Genomic DNA, 6,000 nt, shown 5'->3' with positions numbered 1-6,000 from the left:
AACAATAGCATTAGGATACGTTCCTGTGATTATATGACTAAGGTACGTTCACGTAACAATATGAATGTGATAGGTATAAGAAAGTTAAAGCTATGATAAGTTAGGGAACGATATGACATGTTTATGATACGATATATTGTGATGTGATATGTTATTTTTCGATTGTTTCGTGTGATCATTGAGATAATTGTTGTATGAATTGCACGTTATGAAACGACATGTTAAAAGCATGGAGCGTTATGTTATGTTTTCTAAATTGTATGTATACGTCATGTTATGAATGACATGATATCATGATAAATGAAAATGAAATGTAACCCCGTTAGGATTATGTATGATACGTAAATTGAAAAATGAGAAATGACATGTTAAGCATGAAAGATGATAGCGGGTTATATTCAGTAATGATAAAAATAGAAATGTTTGAGACCTCATGCATTATGTGTGCTCATGAATTTAGGGGATACCCCTATTCCATCAGATTTCAAGTCTTAAAACGTCGACAGGGTTGAACTTGCGCGGGTGGAACCCAACAGATTTCAAGTCTGTCTCCTTAACCACTCGGACATATCGACAATGATATTTGGTCAATTTTAGATAAAAGTTACTCGAGTTTAAAATTAACGACTCAATTCAGATTTGATAGTTTCTAATAATAAGAATTAAAACGTCGACAGGGTTGAACTTGCGCGGGTGGAACCCAACAGATTTCATGTCTGTCTCCTTAATCACTCGGACATATCGACAATGATATTAGGTCAATTTTAGATAAAAGTTACTCGAGTTGAAAATTAACGACTCAATTCTACTTTATAGTTTATAATAAGAGTAAATTAAAACGTCGACAACAAGGTTTGAACCTAAACGGGTGAAACCCAATAAATTACAAGTTTGTCTCCTAAACAACTCAAACATATCAACAATGATATTGGATCAATTTTATATAAAAGTAACTCGAGTTGAAAATAACGAATCAATTGAACGCGCAAGTGAATCCCAACAGATTTCGAATCTGTCTCCTTAACAACTCGGACATATCGGCAATGACATTTGGAGTTACTCCAGTTGAAAAATAACGACTCAATAAATTAAAACGTCAACAACATGGTTAGAACACAATGATATTTGGTCAATTTTAGGTAAAAGTTACTCGAGTTGAAAATTAACGTCTCAATTCTACTTTGATAGTTTCTAATAATAAGAATTAAAACGTCGACAGCAGGGTTCGAACCTTCGCGGGTAAAACCCAACAGATTTCAAGTTTGTCTCCTTAACCACTCGGACATATCAACAATGATATTTGGTCAATTTTAGATAAAAGTTACTCGAGTTAAAAATTAACGACTCAATTCTTCTTTGATAGTTTCTAATAATATGAATTAAAACGTCGACAGAAGGGTTGAACCTGCGCGGGTGAAACCCAACAGATTTCAAGTCTGTCTCCTTAACCACTCGGACATATTGACAATGATATTTGGTCAATTTTAGATAAAAGTTACTCGAGTTGAAAATTAACGACTCAATTCTACTTTGATAGTTTATAATAAGAATAAATTAAAACGTCGATAGCAAGGTTTGAACCTGAACGGGTGAAACCCAAACAAATTTTAAGTTTGTTTCCTTAACCACTCAAACATATCAACAATGATATTTGATCAATTTTAGATAAAAGTAAATCAAGTAGAAAATAACAAATCAATTGAACATGCGCAAGTGAAACCCAACAGATTTCGAATCTGTCTCCTTAACCACTCGGACATATCGACAATGACATTTGGTCAATTTTAGGTAAAAGTTACTCGAGTTGAAAATTAACGACTCAATTCTGCTTTGATAGTTTCTAATAATAAGAATTAAAACATTGACAGCAGGGTTCGAACCTGCACGGGTGAAACCCAACAGATTTCAAGTCTGTCTCCTCAACCACTCGGACATATCGACAATGATATTTGGTCAATTTTAGATAAAAGTTACTCGAGTTCAAAATTAACGACTCAATTCTGCTTTGATAGTTTCTAATAATAAGAATTTAAACGTCGACAGCAGGGTTGAACTTGCGTGGGTGGAACCCAACAGATTTCAAGTCTGTCTCCTTAACCACTCGGACATATCGACAATGATATTAGGTCAATTTTTGTCACGACCCGATTTTCGAGGCTTCGAAAATTCAAATCGTGACCAAAAAGACGAAATCGAAAACAAACAAAAGGAAAATAAAAGAAAAGAAAACCAAAGTAAAAAGATAAAAAAAAAATACTTTGAATTAAAACAAAAGAGAGAAATTTTGTTTGTTAATTATTACAAAAGAAATTGCAAATATAAAATGAAATACAAAAGACTCTAAAAGACCGAAAAGGGACTGACGCTCCGGAACGACCCCCTCTGTGACTGTACAGCTCTCAAACGTTCCTCTACCTCGACCAGCAGCCAGTGAACACCTGAGAAAAATGAAGGAGAACGGGATGAGTATAAAAATTATACTCAGTAAGCCACCTACTTGTAGGCTCTCTTCGCATCTTAATTTAACAGAACTCCCGTGGTTTCCTAATTCGGTTCTAGAACATCAGGTTCTAACCTTAGTCTCTTGGGGCTTGCCCCTTGGGTTTCACCGGTTCATCGTCCTTTCATTAGTCACCTAGAGGTTCCTTATGCCAAGCTGATATGGTCGGTATCTCTCTATGAGGCGCTACCTCTACATGGCTATCTAGGACTACATGGTATCTAGCCTAGGGGTGTGCTGAATACCCCTACGCCCATATAGTCCTCCTATGGGGGGCGCGACCCAACCCGTTCCCATGCAGCTAATGGGCTGTACGATGTGGGGACACATTTCCCATGCGAAATGGCTAAGAGCAGTAAGGACAGATCAGGGACCCTTGGTCCTCCCACGAAGCTATAGATACCGTTCTCACGCTAGCAATCTATGAACCCTCCTAGGTACTTTCTTGCCGTGGTAAACCGCTAAGTTTCTAGGGGAAAATTAAGTCTGTCTAGAGCGGCATATCGCTCCTAACAGAAATTCCCTAATCCTATCATAGAAATGGGCCCTAGCAATTAACAGAGGGTGCATGCAATCTTCTTCTAACATCATAGTATGTAATTCATGCAAACTAGGCATACCGGCTCAACGGGGCGATGACCTCCATCAAGCAACCCAGAGCACGAAGTTCGCGCTCAATGGGGCGAATTCGTCCATCAAGCACCCGAAACCCGACATACACAATTCTAACATAAATTAAACGCATGCATACGTACAACGGAATCTTAAGGCATACAAGCAACACTCAGATAATTCACCCACCACATCATAACAATCCATTTAATTAATCTCATTCATGGAGAGCTAATTTAAGGCAAAATTACTAACATGCATACATACAATCCAAGCGAACCCTACAAGTATTTCTTCCTAAATACCGGGTGGTGACTTACCTGGTTGATGCGTGCCCTTTCGCTAGCGTTTCTTTGCCCGTGAGGTGTCCAAAAATACTGATTTCTCTAAATTAAGTCCCTATTCACGTAAAAACAGTATTAGAACTGGAACGGGGACAAAAATCAGGAAAACAGAAAACAACCGGGCCAAATTGGCCATTCCACGCGCGCTCACGCGCCAGCAGCACGCTGGGAGTGTGTGGCCACGCGCGGGAAGGCGCCATTCGTAGGCTGCACGCGCACCTGCCACGCGCGCCTGCCTCCGCGTAGTCGCGGGTCGGCCGGTCCAGTCGGCTTGGCTCGCGTCGCGGTTCGGCCCGGCTTGCAGGCGACACGTGTCGACGCCTCGCTGGAGCTGCGTTGCTCCAGCCGATGGTCGACGCGTGTCCGGCGCCTGTCGCCACCGTCCGCCGCTCGCCGGCCGACTCCCTTCTTTTTTTTTTTTTCTTTTTTTTTTCTTCTTTCTTCTCTGCCCTCTGAAAACCGAAACACAACCTTCTTTTCCGATTTTCATATCTTTCGATCCGTAGATCGGATCGACATGATTCCTTCAATAAAGTTTTAGATCGTGTTACTGGCTACGTCCTCGTATTTTTTTTCGTAATTTTCGATTAACTACCGGACGAGTTAAGAAGGTCGAAATTTCGCTCACCGTTCTCGGACGACTCTCGGATCTCCGCCTTCGGGTTGAGGTCTCGGCCAAACTTCTTCACAGATCATGCGTAGAGTTGTTCCTAGATGAATATATCAAGATTTCAGATCTTGATTCACAAAGGAAAACCGTAGATCTGAGAAAACGTTCAAGATCCTTACCTTGCGGGTTTTCCGACTTCTTGATGAAAAATGGGACTCCGGCCACCCACATTCTCTTTTCCCTTCCAAGAAAGTCTCTTTGCATGATCTTCACCTCCTTGCATCATGATCTTCACCGGAATAGACTCCGACGGTAGTTTTCGGTGAGTCGGTGAGTCTTCCGGCGGTTCATCCTTTCTCCTCTCTCTAGGTTCTCTCTACCCCTTTCTCTCACTATCTCTCTTTTGCAGGATTATGGATGGGGTTTCGTTTGGACCCCTTAGGTGGTTGGAGGGGCAAATTTACCTATTTGCCCCTCTCAAATTTTCCTATATTTTTTTTTTCTTTTTCTTCTTTCTTCGGGTATTACAATTTTAGATAAAAGTTACTCGAGTTGAAAATTAACGACTCAATTCTACTTTGATAGTTTTTAATAAGAGTAAATTAAAACGTCGACAACAAGGTTTGAACTTGAAGGGGTGAAAACCAACAAATTTCAAGTTTGTCTCCTTAACCACTCGAACATATCAACAATGATATTTGATCAATTTTAGATAAAAGTTACTCGAGTTGAAAACTAACGACTCAATTCTACTTTGATAGTTTATAATAAGAGTAAATTAAAACGTCGACAAAAAGGTTTGAACTTGAAGGGGTGAAAACCAACAAATTTCAAGTTTGTCTCCTTAACTACTCGAACATATCAACAATGATATTTGATCAATTTTAGATAAAAGTAACTCAAGTAGAAAATAACGAATCAATTGAACCTGCGCAAGTGAAACCCAACAGATTTCGAATCTGTCTCTCTAACCACTTGGACATATCGACAATGACATTTGGTCAATTTTAGGTAAAAGTTACTCGAGTTGAAAATTAACGACTCAATTCTGCTTTGATAGTTTCTAATAATAAGAATTAAAACGTCGACAGCAGGGTTGAACTTGCACGGGTGGAACCCAACAGATTTCAAGTCTGTCTCCTTAACCACTCGGACATATCGACAATGATATTTGGTCAATTTTAGATAAAAGTTACTCGAGTTGAAAATTAACGACTCAATTCTACTTTGATAGTTTATAATAAGAGTAAATTAAAACGTCGACAACAAGGTTTGAACTTGAAGGGGTGAAAACCAACAAATTTCAAGTTTGTCTCCTTAACCACTCGAACATATCAAAAATGATATTTGATCAATTTTAGATAAAAGTAACTCAAGTTGAAAATAACAAATCAATTAAATTGGACATATCGACAATGACATTTAGTCAATTTTAGGTGAAAGTTAGTCGAGTTTAAAAATAACGACTCAATAAATTAAAACGTCAACAACATGGTTAGAACGTGTATCGACAATGATATTTGGTCAATTTTAGATAAAAGTTACTCGAGTTGAAAATTAACGACTCAATTCTACTTTGATAGTTTCTAATAATAAGAATTAAAACTTCGCCAGTAGGGTTCGAGAACCTGCGCGGGTGAAACCCAACAGATTTCAAGTCTGTCTCCTTAACCATTCGGACATATCGACAATGATATTTGGTCAATTTTAGATAAAAGTTACTCGAGTTGAAAATTAACGACTCAATTCTACTTTGATAGTTTATAATAAGAGTAAATTAAAACTCTGTCAATAGCAAGGTTTGAACCTGAACGGGTGAAACCCAAACACATTTTAAGTTTGTTTCATTAACCACTCAAACATATCAACAATGATATTTGATCAATTTTAGATAAAAGTAACTCAAGTAGAAAATAACGAATCAATTGAACCTG

The 6,000-nt window shown here is 38.4% G+C and overlaps 1 long non-coding RNA gene and 2 other non-coding genes across 4 annotated transcripts; all 3 read right to left on the bottom strand.

Annotated features, from left to right (window-relative positions):
• Positions 1-1,210: 1,210 nt before the first annotated feature.
• On the bottom strand, positions 1,211-1,292 carry TRNAS-UGA (transfer RNA serine (anticodon UGA)). The gene has a single exon. It is a non-coding gene; the product is annotated as a tRNA-Ser (tRNA).
• Positions 1,293-1,859: 567 nt separating this feature from the next.
• Positions 1,860-1,941, bottom strand: TRNAS-UGA (transfer RNA serine (anticodon UGA)). Its single transcript has one exon. It is a non-coding gene; the product is annotated as a tRNA-Ser (tRNA).
• Positions 1,942-2,243: 302 nt separating this feature from the next.
• On the bottom strand, positions 2,244-4,589 carry LOC147786942 (uncharacterized). 2 transcript variants are annotated; one of them, XR_015413627.1, is made up of 4 exons: positions 4,246-4,589; positions 4,085-4,166; positions 3,433-3,511; positions 2,244-2,438 (listed from the first exon to the last, which is right to left on the bottom strand). It is a non-coding gene; the product is annotated as an uncharacterized LOC147786942 (long non-coding RNA). The 2 variants fall into 2 exon arrangements; XR_015413626.1 differs by having other exon boundaries at positions 2,244-3,511; positions 4,246-4,585.
• Between the last annotated feature and the right edge of the window lie 1,411 nt (positions 4,590-6,000).

Source organism: Cucurbita pepo, chromosome 18, assembly GCF_057944985.1.
Source record: "Cucurbita pepo subsp. pepo isolate OVF chromosome 18, ASM5794498v1, whole genome shotgun sequence".
NCBI lineage: Eukaryota > Viridiplantae > Streptophyta > Magnoliopsida > Cucurbitales > Cucurbitaceae > Cucurbita > Cucurbita pepo.
Note: the sequence above shows the minus strand (reverse complement) of the source record. Positions and strands in the feature narration are given on the sequence as shown.